The sequence below is a fragment of the Bombina bombina genome, chromosome 9 (genome assembly GCF_027579735.1).
Source record: "Bombina bombina isolate aBomBom1 chromosome 9, aBomBom1.pri, whole genome shotgun sequence".
NCBI classification, from domain to species: domain Eukaryota; kingdom Metazoa; phylum Chordata; class Amphibia; order Anura; family Bombinatoridae; genus Bombina; species Bombina bombina.
In genome coordinates, this window is record NC_069507.1 from 214261654 (window position 1) to 214280833 (window position 19180).

The following is a 19180-nucleotide window of genomic DNA, read 5'->3' on the forward strand; positions in this document are numbered from 1 at the left end:
TTAAATAAATCTAAAGTAAATTACTATAATTAACTAAATTATTCCTATTTAAAACTAAATACTTACCTATAAAATAAACCCTAAGCTAGCTACAATATAACTAATAGTTACATTGTAGTTAGCTTAGGGTTTATTTTTATTTTACAGAGAAGTTTGTATTTATTTTAACTAGGTAGAATAGTTATTAAATACTTATTAACTATTTAATAACTACCTAGCTAAAATAAATGCAAATTGACCTGTAAAATAAAACCTAACCTACTGTAGGTTACAATAACACCCAACACTACACTACAATTAAATAAATTAACTAAATTAAATACAAATAAATAAATTAAATTAGCTAAATCACAAAAAAACAAAAAACACTAAATTACAGAAAATAAAAAACAAATTACAGATTTTTAAACTAATTACACCTAATCTAATAGCCCTAGCAAAATAAAAAAAGCTCCCCCCAAAATAAAAAAAAAAACCCTAGCCTAAACTAAACTATCAATAGCCCTTAAAAGGGCCTTTTGCGGGGCATTGCCCCAAAGTAATCAGCTCTTTAACCTGTAAAAAAAAAATACAAACAAACCCCCAACAGTAAAACCCACCACCCACACAACCAACCAACCAAATAAAATACTAACTAAAAAAACCTAAGCTCCCCATTGCCCTGAAAAAGGGCATTTGGATGGGCATTGCCCTTAAAAGGGCATTTAGCTCTTTTGCAGGCCCAAACCCTAATCTTAAAATAAACCCACCCAATATACCCTTAAAAAAAATCCTAACACTAACCCCCGAAGATTCACTTACCGGGAGAAGTCTTCATCCAAGCAGCAAGATGTCCTCAACGAACCAGCAGAAGTGGTACTCCAGACGGGCCGAAGTGGTCCTCCAGACGGGCAGAAGTCTTCATCCAGACGGAATCTTCTATCTTCATCCTTCCGACGCGGAGCGGCTCCATCTTCAAGACATCCGGCGAGGATCATCCTCTTCAAATTATGTTTTCTTCCGAATGAATATCTCTTTAACTGACGTCATCCAAGATGGCGTCCCTTAATTCTGCCAATCAGCCAATCGGAATTAAGGTAGAAAAAATCCTATTGGCTGATGCAATCAGCCAATAGGATTGAGCTGGCATTCTATTGGCTGTTCCAATCAGCCAATAGAATGCAAGCTCAATCCTATTGGCTGATTGGATCAGCCAATAAGATTGAAGTTCAATCCTATTGGCGGATCCAATCAGCCAGTAGGATTTTTTTTACCTTAATTCCGATTGGCTGATAGAATTCTATCAGCCAATCGGAATCTAAGGAACGCCATCTTGGATGACGTCACTTAAAGAGATATTCATTACGAAGAAAGCGTCGTTTGAAGAGGATGCTCCGCGTCGGATGTCTTGAAGATGGACCCGCTCCACGCCGGATGAATGAAGATAGAAGATGCTGTCTGGATGAAGACTTCTGTCTGTCTGGAGGACCACTTCTGGCCGTCTGGAGGACCACTTCTGCCGGCTTCGTTGAGGACATCTTGCCGCTTGGATGAAGACTTCTTCCGGTAAGTGATTCTTCGGGGGTTAGTGTTAGGATTTTTTTAAGGGTTTATTGGGTGGGTTTATTTTTAGATTAGGGTTTGTGCCTGCAAAAGAGCTAAATGCCCTTTTAAGGGCAATGCCCATCCAAATGCCCTTTTCAGGGCAATCGGGAGCTTAGTTTTTTTAGTTAGTATTTTATTTGGGGGGTTGGTTGTGTGGGTGGTGGGTTTTACTGTTGGGGGGGTTGTTTGTATTTTTTTTAAAGGTAAAAGAGCTGATTACTTTGGGGCAATGCCCCACAAAAGGCCCTTTTAAGTGATAGTTTAGCTTAGGCTAGGTTTTTAATATTTTGGTTTTTTTTTTTTTTTATTTTGATAGGGCCATTAAATTAGGTGTAATTAGTTTAAAGATCTTTTAATTTGTTTTTTATTTTCTGTAATTTAGTGTTTGTTTTGTGATTTAGCTAATTTAATTGATTTAATTGTATTTAATTTAGTTAATTTATTCAATTGTATTTAATTTTGTTAATTTATTTAATTGTAGTGTAGTGTTGGGTGTTCTTGTAACAGGTTAGGTTTTATTTTACAGGTCAATTTGCATTTATTTTAGCTAGGTAGTTATTAAATAGTTAATAACTATTTAGTAACTATTCTACCTAGTTAAAATAAATACAAACTTGCCTGTAAAATAAAAATAAACCCTAAGCTAGCTACAATGTAACTATTAGTTATATTGTAGCTAGCCTAGGGTTTATTTTATAGGTGAGTATTTAGTTTTAAACAGGAATAATTTAGTTAATGCTAGAAATTTTATTTAGATTTATTTTAATTATATTTCAATTAGGGGGTGTTAGGGTTAGGGTTAGACTTAGGTTTAGGGGTTAATACATTTAATATAGTGGCTGCGATGTTGTGGCGGCAGATTAGGGGTTAATAAGTGTAGGTAGGTATCGGCGACATTAGGGGCGGCAAATAAGGGGCTAATAAATATAATGAAGGTGGTGGCGATGTCCGGAGCGGCAGATTAGGGGTTAATGAGAATAATGTAGGTGTCGGCGATGTCGGGGGCAGCAGATTAGGGGTTAATAAGTGTAAGATTAGGGGTGTTTAGAATCGGGGTTCATGTTAGGGTGTTAGGTGTAAAGGCTGCGTTACTGAGTTTTATACTGCTTTTTGGCAGCTGTTAGACTTTCTCTCAGCCGGCTCTCCCCATTGATGTCTATGGGGAAATCGTGCACAAGCACGTACGGCCAGCTCACCGCTCACTTAAGCAGCGCTGGCATTGGAGTTCGGTATGGAGCTCAATTTTGCTCTACGCTCACTTCTTGCCTGTTAACGCCGGGTTTGTAAAAACCTGTAATTCCAGCGCTATAGGTAAGTGAGCAGTGAGAAAAACTGCTTGTTAGCACCGCACAGCTCCTAACGCAAAACTCGTAATCGCAAGTGTTTGTTATTTTTGGTATCCTGTGGGGTTTAAGCTTAGAGGTGGGGGGGTTAGGTGTTAGGTAGTTAAGCAGTGTAGGGTAGTTTGCGTTGGGGATTGTGGTGGTGTTGGGATTAATAGATTAGAGGGTATTAGCAGTATAGGGGATAAGTAGTGTAGGGGTGTTTGCAGTGGGCTATTGGTGGTATAGGGGTTAATAGGTTAGGAAGTTTATTGCGGTAGGCTATTGGCGATATAGGGGTTAATAGGTTAGGAAGTTTATGGCGATGGGATATTGGCGGAATAGGTCGTTAGTTAGTGCAGGGTTAGTTTGCAGTGGTTGGTTATGTCGGTTTAGGGGTACATAGGTATAGTTATTAGGTTATGTGCAATATATTTAAAAGGGATCCTTTACTTTACATTTCCAATGTTGTTGCCGATGCTGTATGAAATATTTCATCAGCATCATCACCTATTGCGATGTATAGTAAAATGAAGAGTAATGTTGACACTTTTAAATATTTTGCCGGCATTGTCGACATCACATTGTATTCCATTTGAATACATTGCTGCCTCGCAGCACTTTCAGTATAGGTGGGGATACCACAAGATGAGGAAGGTACAATTATGACTGATACATATAAAAAACCTATTTCCGGTAACACACTATTACATGGCAAAAGTTGACATCTGCCACATGTTCCATATTCCATTGCAAAGGGGCAATTTATTTGTTTAAAATGAAATTGCTCCAGTGAAGTATTTTATTATACACAGGAACAACTTTTACCCAATGGTTCTAAATCAAGAGGCTATTCAGATAAGGTGATTAAAAGAGCAAAAAGAGAGGATAGACAATAGAAAGGACATTCCTATTGAAAAATTAACGTAAGATCAAGCATAGTTTTGGAGGGGTTAATTTTATCACTAATTATAGTGCCCAATACAGTCAGGTTCAGCAGATGATGAATTGGTGTCCACAGTAGATCTTGCTATTAGGTGCTCCTATAGGAGAGGCTGTACTTGGCAATATTCTTTCTCCCTCACAAATAAAATCCTATGATGAACCATCAAGTTCTTGGCTTAAGTTAAAAGGCATGTATAAATGTGGTCATAGCAGATGTAAACTTTCAATGAAGGGTCCGTGAGCCTGTTCCATTCAATAAAACTAGACCTTTATTTCACAAACTTAAAAGTCTCAACATGGAGAGCTCAATAATGGTGAAAACGCCAGAGGAGCTTACGCGTTTCGGCTGTAGCCTTAGTCATAGCCTGATGAGATACGACCCACCTATTCTATTTAAAAGATAAACACTGCAATGATTAATTAAAAAACAAATGGAGAATTAATCCTTTATACTATTTATGTACATTCCTACTATGTCATTCAGTGATTGCTTGTTAAAGTTAAATAATACAATATACAAAATTCAATTGTGATGTTAACCACAACAATAATAATTACTTATAGATAAAGACATAATAGGAATGAGAGTAATCGTGACAGGGTAGTATAGAAAGTGACACATATTTAGGAAGATACAGTATTCACTTGAACTCCCAGAAATGTACATGGTTAAATACATGCAAACTTGTTGGTCCAAACTTGACAAGTATAACACAATGCAAATATAAAATATATACCAATCTTCAGATATTCACATATTTCAATATCTAGATATTTAGATATTTCCTTTAAAAGAAAAATATTGTTAAATTCCTTCTTCATACCTCCCTATGATATAATACAATGTTAACCTTATATAATCAATCTGGGCCTGTTTATAATTCTAAGATTATAGCCTACAAAGTGATTGAGGTTTATAGTATATTATCACTTATTACTAAGTATAATAGTCCATACCACTAAAAAATGGCTAAACTTGAGAGGTAAAATGATCAGATTGGAAAGTGTATAGATTAATATATAAAGTCGCTGCACTACTCCCAATAAATTATTAGGTCATACTGCGAATTCAAGCCACCTGGGTATGTAGTTTCAAGCTTGAAAATCCAGAACATTTCTCTTTTATGCAAAAGCTTTATCCTGTCACCCCCCACCTCCCCCTCTTTGGGCAAGCCACCAGTTCAATGGCCATCTATTTAAAAGTTGATACACTTTTATTATGTTTAGTTACAAAATGTTGCACATGGGGTGTAGAGGTTTTCCTGATGTTAATAGAACTGAAGTGTTCTCTAATTGTTGATCTTATGTCTCTTGTGGTGAGTCCTATGTACTGTACATTACACTGAGTGCACATAATCATGTAAACCACATTACTTGAAGAACAATTTAAACACTTTTTGATGTTATATGTATTATGAGTCACCATTGATGAAAAAGTAGAAGACACTTCAACATACTCACAGGGAATACATCTGTTATGTCCACAATTGAACCTACCCCTATGTCTTAACCATGAACTATTATCTCTTGTCTCTGATCTTAATTATAATGGCGATAGACTGTTACCCAATGTGCAATCTCTCCTGTATGAGCATCTAATTCCGTTATAAACTGTGTTGACCAACCTGTCATCTCCTCGTAAGATACTGAAATGTTTCTGCACAATGGTACAAACCTGTTTGTATTGAGCACTATAATCAGTAATGGATGTTACTCCTTCAAATTAATTCCCTGCCTTTGGGCCTTTAGCAGATGTAAACCTTGTGAGTTTGTAGACGTTGCTTCCCCATTTACATCCACACTAACAAGTAAGACGTACTATATTGAAAAATGTCTAAACTGCTCTTCTAACTTTGTGATATATCTGGAAAAGTGCTCTCAATGTCAGGTACAATATGTAAGTTTAATGACACATGACGTGAGGTCACGCATTAGGAAGCATTTATCAACTATTAGTATAGGCAAAACTACCTTACCGTTGGTGTAACATTTTGCCCAATATGACAATAAAAGTACTTTTCAATAGATTGCTATAGACCAAGTTGTGTGTCCCAACAGACTTGTGAAATATCTTTCTGTAAGAGACATAAAAACCAACATTCTTTTTCATGATTGAGATAGAACATTCAAATGTAAACAACTTTCCAATTTACTTATATTAACACTTTTTTTGTTTTCTTGTCACCTTTGTTGAGAAGTAGGAAGGTAAGTTCAGGAGTGTGCATGTAACAGCAGTTTTGAACCAATGTTATACATTAGCAACAGCACTAGATGGCAGCCTCACTTCCTGTCATGTAGTACTAATGTTATACATTAGCAACAGCACTAAATGGCAGCACCACTTCCTGTCATGTAGTACTAATGTTATACATTAGCAAGAGCACTAGATGGCAGCCTCACTTCCTGTCATGTAGTACTAATGTTATACATTAGCAACAGCACTAGATGGCAGCACCACTTCCTGTCATGTAGTACTAATGTTATACATTAGCAAGAGCACTAGATGGCAGCATCACTTCCTGTCATGTAGTACTAATATTATACATTAGCAACAGAACTAGATGGCAGCACCACTTCCTGTCATGTAGTACTAATGTTATACATTAGCAACAGCACTAGATGGCAGCACTATTTCCTGTCATGTAGTACTAATGTTATACATCAGCAACAGCACTAGATGGCAGCACCACTTCCTGTCATGTAGTACTAATGTTATACATTAGCAACAGCACTAGATGGCAGCACTATTTTCTGTTATGTAGTACTAATGTTATACATTAGCAACAGAACTAGATGGCAGCATCACTTCCTGTTATGTAGTACTAATGTTATACATTAGCAACAGCACTAGATGGCAGCATCACTTCCTGTCATGTAGTACTAATGTTATACATTAGCAACAGCACTAGATGGCAGCACCACTTCCTGTCATGTAGTACTAATGTTATACATTAGCAACAGCACTAGATGGCAGCACCATTTCCTGTCATGTAGTACTAATGTTATACATTAGCAACAGCACTAGATGGCAGCACCACTTCCTGTCATGTAGCACTAATGTTATACATTAGCAACAGCACTAGATGGCAGCACCACTTCCTGTCATGTAGTACTAATGTTATACATTAGCAACAGCACTAGATGGCAGCACCATTTCCTGTCATGTAGTACTAATGTTATACATTAGCAACAGCACTAGATGGCAGCACCACTTCCTGTCATGTAGTTCTAATGTTATACATTAGCAACAGCACTAGATGGCAGCACCACTTCCTGTCATGTAGTACTAATGTTATACATTAGCAACAGCACTAGATGGCAGCACCACTTCCTGTCATGTAGTACTAATGTTATACATTAGCAACAGCACTAGATGGCAGCACCATTTCCTGTCATGTAGTGCTGCAGACATGTGCACGCTACCTATCTAGATATCTTTTCAAAGTAAATTTTAAACGTTTTTAATATTGTATTATGATTCTAAATCATGATAATAAATAAGAGACATAAAAACCAACATTCTTTTTCATGATTGAGATAGAACATTCAAATGTAAACAACTTTCCAATTTACTTATATTAACACTTTTTTTGTTTTCTTGTCACCTTTGTTGAGAAGTAGGAAGGTAAGTTCAGGAGTGTGCATGTAACAGCAGTTTTGAACCAATGTTATACATTAGCAACAGCACTAGATGGCAGCCTCACTTCCTGTCATGTAGTACTAATGTTATACATTAGCAACAGCACTAAATGGCAGCACCACTTCCTGTCATGTAGTACTAATGTTATACATTAGCAAGAGCACTAGATGGCAGCCTCACTTCCTGTCATGTAGTACTAATGTTATACATTAGCAACAGCACTAGATGGCAGCACCACTTCCTGTCATGTAGTACTAATGTTATACATTAGCAAGAGCACTAGATGGCAGCATCACTTCCTGTCATGTAGTACTAATATTATACATTAGCAACAGAACTAGATGGCAGCACCACTTCCTGTCATGTAGTACTAATGTTATACATTAGCAACAGCACTAGATGGCAGCACTATTTCCTGTCATGTAGTACTAATGTTATACATCAGCAACAGCACTAGATGGCAGCACCACTTCCTGTCATGTAGTACTAATGTTATACATTAGCAACAGCACTAGATGGCAGCACTATTTTCTGTTATGTAGTACTAATGTTATACATTAGCAACAGAACTAGATGGCAGCATCACTTCCTGTTATGTAGTACTAATGTTATACATTAGCAACAGCACTAGATGGCAGCATCACTTCCTGTCATGTAGTACTAATGTTATACATTAGCAACAGCACTAGATGGCAGCACCACTTCCTGTCATGTAGTACTAATGTTATACATTAGCAACAGCACTAGATGGCAGCACCATTTCCTGTCATGTAGTACTAATGTTATACATTAGCAACAGCACTAGATGGCAGCACCACTTCCTGTCATGTAGCACTAATGTTATACATTAGCAACAGCACTAGATGGCAGCACCACTTCCTGTCATGTAGTACTAATGTTATACATTAGCAACAGCACTAGATGGCAGCACCATTTCCTGTCATGTAGTACTAATGTTATACATTAGCAACAGCACTAGATGGCAGCACCACTTCCTGTCATGTAGTTCTAATGTTATACATTAGCAACAGCACTAGATGGCAGCACCACTTCCTGTCATGTAGTACTAATGTTATACATTAGCAACAGCACTAGATGGCAGCACCACTTCCTGTCATGTAGTACTAATGTTATACATTAGCAACAGCACTAGATGGCAGCACCATTTCCTGTCATGTAGTGCTGCAGACATGTGCACGCTACCTATCTAGATATCTTTTCAAAGTAAATTTTAAACGTTTTTAATATTGTATTATGATTCTAAATCATGATAATAAAATTTTGGGTTTCATATCCCTTTAGTTTTAAATATTTAGCTAATTTTTATTTCATATATTTAACTTAGGTGGTCTACTTGTCTGGTGGTTTTGAAAAGTGTGGAAAAAGAAAGAAAGAAAATAAAGAAAAAAAAATAATAGAAAAAGAAATCACTGAAGATTGCAACGCTATATAAACTGACCTATAAATCACTAAATTGCATTTCATTTTTTTGGGAGAGCGGATAATCAGCATATTTTATTTTTTTCTGTCTCATGGAACCTAAAGCATTTTTGCAGAACCTCAGCATTCTACCAAGTATCAGCTTTTATAATGGGATATAAAAAAAAAAGGCTGATTTCTAAATTTACAGAGCATATCTACTAATCAGCACCTGCTTGCATGCATATTTGTGCACATGTCTCTGATGTAGAATAAAAAAAAAGTAGTTCTTTCTTAAAAGCACTTTGCCTTGCAAACGGCTAGATTACGAGTTTTGCATTATGAGTGGCTCGGTACTAACTTGCAAGTTATTGCCACCGCTCACCTCCCTATAGCGCTGCTATTACAGGTTTGCAAAAACCCGGCGTTAGCAGGCAATATGTGAGCGTTGAGCAAAATTGAGCTCCATACTGCACCCAAATACCAGCACTGCTTTGAGCTGGTTTTATGTGCTCGTGCACGATTTCCCCATAGACATCAATGGGGAGAGACCCGACTGAAAAAAAAAGGAGCGTAAAGCTCCGTAACGCAGCCCCATTGATTCATATAGGGAAGCAAAATTTATGTTTACACCTAACAGCCTAACATAAACCCCGAGTCTAAACACCATAAACACCATAATCTGCCGCCCCTGACATTGCGACATCTACATTACACTTATTAACCCCTAATCTGCCACCCCCGACATCACCGCCACATACCTACACTTATTAACCCCTAATCTTCCGCCCCCAATGTCGCCGCCACTATACTAAAGTTATTAACCCCTAAGTCTAAGTCTAACCCTAACCCTAACGTAACCCTAACCACTAACTTTAATGTAATTAAAATAAATCTAAATAAAACCTACTATTAATAACTAAATAATTCCTATTTAAAACTAAATACTTACCTATAAAATAAACCCTAAGCTAGCTACAATATAACTAATAGTTATATTGGAGCTATCTTACACCGAGATTACGAGTTTGACGTTAGCCTTAAAAAGCAGCGTTGAGAGGTCCCAACGCTGCTTTTTACCTAACGCTGGTATTACGAGTCTGACAGGTACAGGCTCACTGCTCACTTTTCTTCCGCAACTCGAGGCTACCACGAATCCCCTTACGTCAATTGCGTATCCTATCTTTTTAATGGGATTTGCCTAACGCTGGTATTACGAGTCTTGGAAGAAGTGAGCAGTAGACCCTCTCCTGTCAAGACTTCGACCGCATTTAAAAGTCAGTAGTTAAGAGTTTTATGGGCTAACGCCGGAACTTAAAACTCTTAACTAAAGTGCTACAATGTACACTAACACCCATAAACTACCTATTAACCCCTGAACCGAGGCCCCGCCACATCGCAAACACTAAAATAATTTTTTTTAACCCCTAATCTGCCGACCGGACATTGCCGCCACCTACATTATACCTATGAACCCCTAATCTGCAGCCCCTAACATCGCCGACACCTACATTATATTTTTTAACCCCTAATCTGCCGCCCCCAATGTCGCCGCCACCTACCTACAATTATTAACCGCTAATCTGCCAACCGGACATCGCCGCCACTTTAATAAATGTATTAACCCCTAAACCGCCGCACTCCCACCTCGCAAACACTAGTTAAATTTTATTAACCCTAATCTGCCGTCCCTAACATCGCCAATACCTACTTACATTTATTAACCCCTAATCTGCCACCCCCAACGTCGCTGCTACTATATTAAAGTTATTAACCCCTAAACCTAAGTCTAAACCTAACCCTAACCCCCCTCTAACTTAAATATAATTTAAATTAAACTAAATACATTTAACATAATTAAATAAATTAATCCTATTTAAAACTAAATACTTACCTATAAAATAAACCCTAAGATAGCTACACTATAACTAATAGTTACATTGTAGCTAGCTTAGGATTTATATTTATTTTACAGGCAACTTTGTATTTATTTTAACTAGGTAGAATAGTTATTAAATAGTTATTAACTATTTAATAACCACTTAGCTAAAATAAGTACAAAATTACCTGTAAAATAAATCCTAACCTAAGTTACAATTACACCTAACACTACACTATCATTAAATAAATTACCTAAACTACCTACAATTAATTACAATTAAATTCAATAAACTAAATTACAAAAAACCCCCCCACTAAATTACAGAAAATAAAAAAAGAATTACAAGAATTTTAAACTAATAACACCTAATCTAATCCCCCTAATAAAATAAAAAATCCCCCCAAAATAATAAAACACCCCTACTCTAAAACCCACCCAATCCCCCCTTAAAAAACACTAACACTAACCCCCTGAAGTTCACCCTACCTTGAGTCGTCTTCACCCAGCCGGGCACAAGTGGTCCTCCATACGGCAGAAGTCTTCATCCGATCGGGGCAGAAGAAATCCTCCAGACAGCAGAAGGCTTCATCCAAGCGGCATCTTCTATCTTCATCCTTCCGGAGCGGAGCCATCTTCAATCCAGCCGACGCTGAGCCATCCTCTTCAAATGACATCCTAACGAAGAATGAAGGTTCCTTTAAATGACGTCATCCAAGATGGCATCCCTTGAATTCCGATTGGCTGATAGGATTCCATCAGCCAATCGGAATTAAGGTAGGAAAAATACTATTGGCTGATGTAATCAGCCAATAGGATTGAAAGGATTGAACTGGCATTCTATTGGTTGTTCCAATCAGCTATTTTCCTACCTTAATTCCAATTGGCTGATAGAATCCTATCAGCCAATCGGAATTCAAGGGGCGCCATCTTGGATGACATCATTTAAAGGAACCTTCATTCTTCGTTAGGACGTCGTTTGAAGAGGATGGCTCTGCGTCGGCTGGATTGAAGATGGCTCCGCTCTGCTCCGGAAGGATGAAGATAGAAGATGCCGCTTTGATGAAGCCTTCTGCCATCTGGAGGACCTCTTCTGACCCAATCAGATGAAGACTTCTGCCGTATGGAGGATCACTTGTGCCCGGCTGGGTGAAGACGGCTCAAGGTAGGGTGATCTTCAGGGGGTTAGTGTTAGTTTTTTTTAAGGGGGGATTGGGAGGGTTTTAGAGTAGGGGTGTGTGGGTGGTGGGTTTTAATGTTGGGGGGGGTATTGTATTTTTTCTTTACAGGTAAAAGAGCTGATTACTTTGGGGCAATGCCCCGCAAAAAGGTCCTTTTAAGGGCTATTTGTAATTTCGTATAGGGTAGGGAAATTTTATTTTTGGGATGGCTTTTTTATTTTATTAGGGGGATTAGATTAGCTATAATTAGTTTAAAATTCTTGTAATTCTTTTTTTATTTTCTGTAATTTAGGTTTTTTTCCGTAATTTAGTTTATTGAATTTAATTGTAATTAATTGTAGGTAGTTTAGGTAATTTATTTAATGATAGTGTAGTGTTGGGTGTAATTGCAACTTAGGTTAGGATTTATATTACAGGTAATTTTGTACTTATTTTAGCTAGGTAGTTATTAAATAGTTAATAACTATTTAATAATTATTCTACCTAGTTAAAATAAATACAAAGTTGCCTGTAAAATAAATATAAATCCTAAGCTAGCTACAATGTAACTATTAGTTATATTGTAGCTATTTTAGGGTTTATTTTATAGGTAAGTATTTAATTTTAAAAAGGATTCATTTATTTAATTATGTTAAATGTATTTAGTTTAATTTAAATTATATTTAAGTTAGGGGGAGTTAGACTTAGGGTTAGACTTAGGTTTAGGGGTTAATAAATTTATTATAGTAGCGGCGACGTTAGGGTTGGAAGATTAGGGGTTAATAAATGTAGGTAGGTTTTGGCGACGTTGGGGGTGGCAGATTGGGGGTTAATAAAATGTAACTAGTGTTTGCGAGGCAGGAGTGCGGCGGTTTAGGGGTTAATACATTTATTTAAGTGGCGGCGATGTCTGGTCGGCAGATTAGGGGTTAATAATTGTAGGTAGGTGGCGGCGACGTTGGAGGAGGCAGATTAGGGGTTTATAAGTATAATGTAGGTGGCGGCGATGTTGGGGGCAGTAGATTAGGGGTTCATAGGGATAATGTAAGTGGCGGCGGTGTCCGGAGCATCAGATTAGGGGTTAATAATATAATGTAGGTGTCAGCGATAGCGGGGACGGCAGATTAGGGGTTAATAAGTGTAAGATTATGGGTGTTTAGACTCGGGGTTCATGTTAGGGTGTTAGGTGTAGACATATTTTTTATTTTCCCATAGGAAACAATGGGGCTGCGTTAGAAGCTGGACGCTGCTTTTTTGCAGGTGTTAGGTTTTTTTCCAGCCAGCTCAGCCTCATTGTTTCCTATGGGGAAATCGTGCATGAGCACGTTTAGCCATCTTACCGCTACCGTAAGCAACACTGGTATTGAGGTGAGATGTGGAGCTAAATTCTGCTCTACGCTCACCTTTTTGCGGCTAACGCCAGGTTTAAAAAAACCTGTAATACTAGCGTTGGCTTAAGGTAGCATTAGAAAAAAAAGCCTTGTTAGCAACGCACCCCTGTTAACACCAAACTCGTAATCTAGGCGTTAGGTTTAATTTTTATTTCACAGCTAAGTTTCTATTTATTTTAACTAGGTAGAATAGTTAGTAAATAGTTATTAACTATTTACTAACTACCTAGCTAAAATAAATACAAATTTACCTGTAAAATAAAACCTAACCTGAGTTACACTAAAACCTAACCTTACACTACAGTTAAATAAATTACATTAATTAAGTACAATTCACTAAATTGCAAAAAACAAACACTAAATTACACAAAATAAAAAATAAATTCTTAAATATTTAAACTAATTACACCTAATCTAATAGCCCTATCATAATAAAAAAAGCTCCCCCCCCACCATAAAAAACCCTAGCCTAAACTAAACTGTCAATAGCCCTTAAAATGGCCTTTTGCGGGGCATTGCCCTAAAGAAATCAGCTCTTTTACCTGTAAAAAAAAATACAAACAACTGCCCAACAGTAAAACCCACCACCCACACAACCAAACCCCCCAAATAAAAACCTAAATAATAAAAATATATAAAACCTAAGCTCCCCATTGCCCTGAAAAGGGCATTTGGATGGGCATTGCCCTTAAAAGGGCATTTAGCTCTTTTTCAGCCCACACTCTAAGCTAAAAATAAAAGCCACCCAATAAACCCTTAAATAAACCTAACACTAATCCACTTACAGTTTTTGAAGACCCAACATCCATCTTTAAGGAAGCGGCAGAAGTCCTCAGCGAAGCCGGCAGAAGTCTTCATCCAAGCGGGCCGAAGTCTTCATCCAAGCCGGCAGAAGTCTTCATCCAGACGGCATCTTCTATCTTCATCCATTCGGCGCAGAGCATCCTCTTCTCTTGACGGTTCTTCTCGAATGAAGGTTCCTTTAAGTGACGTCATCCAAGATGGTGTCCCTTGAATTCCGATTGGCTGATCGAATTCTATCAGCCACTCGGAATTAAAGGTGAAAAAAATCTATTGGCTGATTCAATCAGCCAATAGGATTGAGCTTCAATCCTATTGGCTGATCCAATCAGCCAATTGGATTGAGCTTGCATTCTCTGCGCTGGATGTCTTGAAGATGGAGCCGCCTGATGGTTGAAGATAGAAGATGCAGTCTGGATGAAGACTTCTGCCGGCTTGGATGAAGACTTAGGCCCGCTTGGATGAAGACTTCTGCCGGCTTTGCTGAGGACTTCTGCCGCTTCCTTAAAGATGGATGTTGGGTCTTCAAAAACTGTAAGTGGATTAGTGTTAGGTTTATTTAAGGGTTTATTGGGTGGCTTTTATTTTTAGCTTAGAGTGTGGGCTGAAAAAGAGCTAAATGCCCTTTTAAGGGCAATGCCCATCCAAATGCCCTTTTCAGGGCAATGGGGAGCTTAGGTTTTATATATTTTTATTATTTAGGTTTTTATTTGGGGGGTTTGGTTGTGTGGGTGGTGGGTTTTACTGTTGGGCTGTTGGACTTCTGCCGCTTCGTTGAGAATGGATGTCGGGTCTTCAAAAACTGTAAGTGGATCTTCGGGGGTTAGTGCTAGGTTTTTTTAAGGGTTTATTGGGTGGGTTTTATTTTTAGCTTAGGGTTTGGGCTGAAATAGAGCTAAATGCAATTTTTAGGGCAATGGGGAGCTTAGGTTTTTTAGGTTTTTATTTGGGGGGTTTGGTTGTGTGGGTGGTGGGTTTTACTGTTGGGGGGTTGTTTGTATTTTTTTATACAGGTAAAAGAGCTGATTTCTTTTGGGCAATGCTCCGCAAAAGGCTATTGGTAGTTTAGTTTAGGCTACGTTTTTTTTTATTTGGGGGGGGGCTTTTTTATTTTGATAGGGCTATTAGATTAGGTGTAATTAGTTTGAATATTTGATAATTTCTTTTTTATTTTGTGTAATTTAGTGTTTGTTTGTTTTTTGTAATTTAGTTAATTGTATTAATTGTATTTAATGAATGTAATTAATTTATTTATTTGTAGTGTAAGGTTAGGTTTTTGTGTAACTCGGGTTAGGTTTTATTTTACAGGTGAATTTGTATTTATTTTAGCTAGGTAGTTAGTAAATAGTTAATAACTATTTACTAACTATTCTACCTAGTTAAAATAAATACAAACTTAGCTGTGAAATAAAAATAAAACCTAAGATATCTACAATGTAACTATTAGTTATTTTGTAGCTAGCTTAGGGTTTGTTTTATAGGTAAGTATTTAGTTTTAAATAGGAATTATTTAGTTATTAATAGTAGGTTTTATTTAGATTTATTTTAATTATATTAAAGTTAGTGGGTGTTAGGGTTAGACTTAGGGTTAGGTTTAGGGGTTAATAACTTTAGTATAGGGGTGGCGATTTTGGGGCAGCAGATTAGGGGTTAATAACAGTAATGTAGGTTTTGGCGATGTTAGGGACAGCAGATTAGGAGTTAATAATATTTAACTAGTGTTTGCGATGCGGGAGTACGGCGGTTTAAGGATAAATATGTTTATTCTAGTGGCGGCGATGTCCGGAGCGGCATATTAGGGGTTAATAATTTTATTTTAGTGTTTGCGATGCGGGAGGGCCTCGGTTTAGGGGTTAATAGGTAGTTTATGGGTATTAGTGTATTTTTAGCACTTTAGTTATGAGTTCTATGCTACAGCTTTGTAACGTAAAACACATAACTACTGACTTTCAGTTTATGTTATGGATCTTGTAGTTATGGGCTGTACCACTCACTTTTTGGCCTCCCAGGTAAACTCATAATACCTGCACTATGGAAGTCCCATTGCAAAAGGACTTTTTGAAAGCTGCCGTAGTTACGTTGCTTTACGGACAAAAAAGTGTGCGGTACAGATATACCTGCAAGACTCGTAATACCAGCGGTAGTGAAAAAGAGCCATAACGCTGCTTTTTCACCCATAACGCAAAACTCGTAATCTAGCCAATAGTTTCTTACAATCGTATAGGGGTGAGGTACAGCCTCAGTATTGACATCCATGTCATATATGCCCCTTGATTAGATTAAAAAATGCAAATTCGGTACCTCTCCCCGATATCATCCTAAGGAGTTAGTTCATTAACAATTAGAGAACTACATCAAACTTTGGTAAATTATCTCCATATAATAGCATAAGGATTGTTTTTTAATCAGAGGCTATTCAGAGGCTATGGAACTATTTTTCCTTGTTCTGCTTGGTAAAAAGTATCATTTACTATGAGGTACATTTAGTATTTGTCAGATGCTATAGACACAAGAAAAGGCCATGCTTTCCCACTAGACAACTAGGAATCATTAATTTGTAATTCAAAACAAAATATTTATAGGACATACAAGTGGGAAGACATGATGCTATAGAACTACCCCTCAAGATTTGCTCGTCTTCCTAAAATTGTACTGCCCTAGGTGCAGGTCTAGTTGACATAGGCCACAATATGCCACTTTATTCTGTATTAAAGTAGTTACATACACACAAATATACAGAAACACACACACACACACGTTACATACATATTCCTGCACATACACAGATGCACACATAGACACTATACATGAACACACACACATAGATCATCTGACTAAATTAATCTATAGGTGAATGCCAATCAATGAAATATGTTTGCCTGTGAAACAAATGGACTTTTTAGGTTTAAATTACTTATGTCATGTTAATATCATATTGCACATGTATATTGATGTTTCCAGTAAGAAATTATAACACTAATAGGCTCCTGTGTTAAAATTCTCATCACATATTACATGCAGCGTGTGTGTGTGTGAGTGTATGTATATGTGCATATGTGTGTATGTATATATGTGTGTATGTGTATGTGTGCATGTGTGTATGTATGTGTATGTGTGCATGTGTCTATGTATGTGTGTGTGTATGTGTGCATGTATGTGTGAATGTATTGCGTATGTATGTGTTTGTGTATGTATACATGTGTGTATGTTTATGTCTGCATGTGTATGTATGCATGTGTGTATGTGTATGTATGTGTGCATGTGTGTATTTGTGTATGTATGTATGTATGTGTGTATTTGTGTATATATGTGTTTGTGTATGTACACATATGTGTATTTGTATATGTCTGTATGTGTATGTGTGTATGTTTATGTCTGTACGTGTATGCATTTGTGTATTTATTTGTGTATGTATGCATGTGTGTATGGGTATGACTGTATGTATGTGTGCATATGTGTATGTCTGTATGTGTATGTATGTTTGTGTATGTATGCATGTGTGTATGTGTTTGTCTGTATGTGTATATGCGTTTTTGTTTGTATGTGTGTGTGCATGTGTATGTGTGTATGTATGTGTGTATGTGTGCATGTGTATGTATGTGTACATGTGTATGTGTGTGTATGTATGCATGCAATTTTGTATGTATGTTTGCATGTGTATTTGAGTATGTATGTGTGCATGTGTGTATGTGTGCATGAATGTATGTGTGCATGTGTATATGTATGTGTGCATGTGTGTATGTATGTGTGTATGTATGTATGTGTGCATGTGTATGTATGTGTGCATGTGTGTATGTATGTGTGCATGTGTATCTGTGTATGTATGTATGTGTTCATGTTTTTATGTATGTGTGCATGTATGTATGTATTTGTATGTGTGCATGTGTATGTATTTGTGTATGTGTGTATGTATGTATGTATGTGTGCATGTGTATGTATGAGTGTATGTATGTAAGTGTATGTGAGCATGTGTATGTATGTGTGTATGTATGTATGTATGTATGTGTGTATGTGTATGTATGTATTTGTGTATGTATGTAAGTGTATGTGAGCATGTGTATGTATGTGTGTATTTATGTATGTGTGTATGTATGTGTATGTGTGCATGTGTATGTATGTGTGTATGTATGTATTTGTGTATGTATGTAAGTGTATGTGAGCATGTGTATGTATGTGTGTATTTATGTATGTGTGTATGTGTGTATGTATGTGTATGTGTGCATGTGTATGTATGTGTGCATGTATGTATTTGTGTATGTATGTAAGTGTATGTGAGCATGTGTATGTATGTGTGTATTTATGTATGTGTGTATGTATGTGTATGTGTGCATGTGTATGTATGTGTGTATGTGTGTATGTATGTGTATGTGTGCATGTGTATGTATGTGTGTATGTATGTATTTGTGTATGTATGTAAGTGTATGTGAGCATGTGTATGTATGTATGTGTGTATGTGTGTATGTATGTGTATGTGTGCATGTGTATGTATGTGTGCATGTATGTATTTGTGTATGTATGTAAGTGTATGTGAGCATGTGTATGTATGTGTGTATTTATGTATGTGTGTATGTATGTGTATGTGTGCATGTGTATGTATGTGTGTATGTGTGTATGTATGTGTATGTGTGCATGTGTATGTATGTGTGTATGTGTGTATGTATGTGTATGTGTGCATGTGTATGTATGTGTGCATGTATGTATTTGTGTATGTATGTAAGTGTATGTGAGCATGTGTATGTATGTGTGTATTTATGTGTGTATGTGTGTATGTATGTGTATGTGTGCATGTGTATGTATGTGTGTATGTATGTATTTGTGTATGTATGTAAGTGTATGTGAGCATGTGTATGTATGTGTGTATTTATGTGTGTATGTGTGTATGTATGTGTATGTGTGCATGTGTATGTATGAGTGTATGTATGTAAGTGTATGTGAGCATGTGTATGTATGTGTGTATTTATGTATGTGTATGTGTGCATGTGTATGTATGTGTGTATGTGTATGTGTGTATGTGTATGTGCACACACACATTATTGATA

At 37.0% G+C, this 19180-nt stretch overlaps 1 protein-coding gene across 1 annotated transcript in view; it reads right to left on the reverse strand.

The window, feature by feature from the left end:
• GPR26 (G protein-coupled receptor 26) overlaps positions 1-19180 on the reverse strand; it is an 85480-nt gene that overhangs the window by 65549 nt on the left and 751 nt on the right. The window lies entirely within an intron of this gene.